The following is a 271-nucleotide window of genomic DNA, read 5'->3' as shown; positions in this document are numbered from 1 at the left end:
AGGGGCTTAGGGCTGTCCCGGGGGGGGGTCCCCACTGTCTGTGGGGGTCACGGGTGTTCCCACAGAGGGACAGAGCTGCCTGGGGGTTGTCACGGCCGTCCTGGGGAGCACAGGGCTGTCAAGGGCGGGGGGGTGTCCCGGCTGACCCCACACGGGTACAGGGCGGTCCTCCGGGGGGGTTACAGGGCTGTCCCCACGGGGGTACACGACAGTCCCCTGGGGGGAGTCAGGGCTGTCTCGGAGCGGTCACGGCTGTCCCGGGGGGGGGGGG

This window comes from Corvus brachyrhynchos, unplaced genomic scaffold, assembly GCF_000691975.1.
Source record: "Corvus brachyrhynchos isolate BGI_N302 unplaced genomic scaffold, ASM69197v1 scaffold67, whole genome shotgun sequence".
Taxonomy (NCBI): domain Eukaryota; kingdom Metazoa; phylum Chordata; class Aves; order Passeriformes; family Corvidae; genus Corvus; species Corvus brachyrhynchos.
This window is presented reverse-complemented; position numbering follows the sequence as displayed.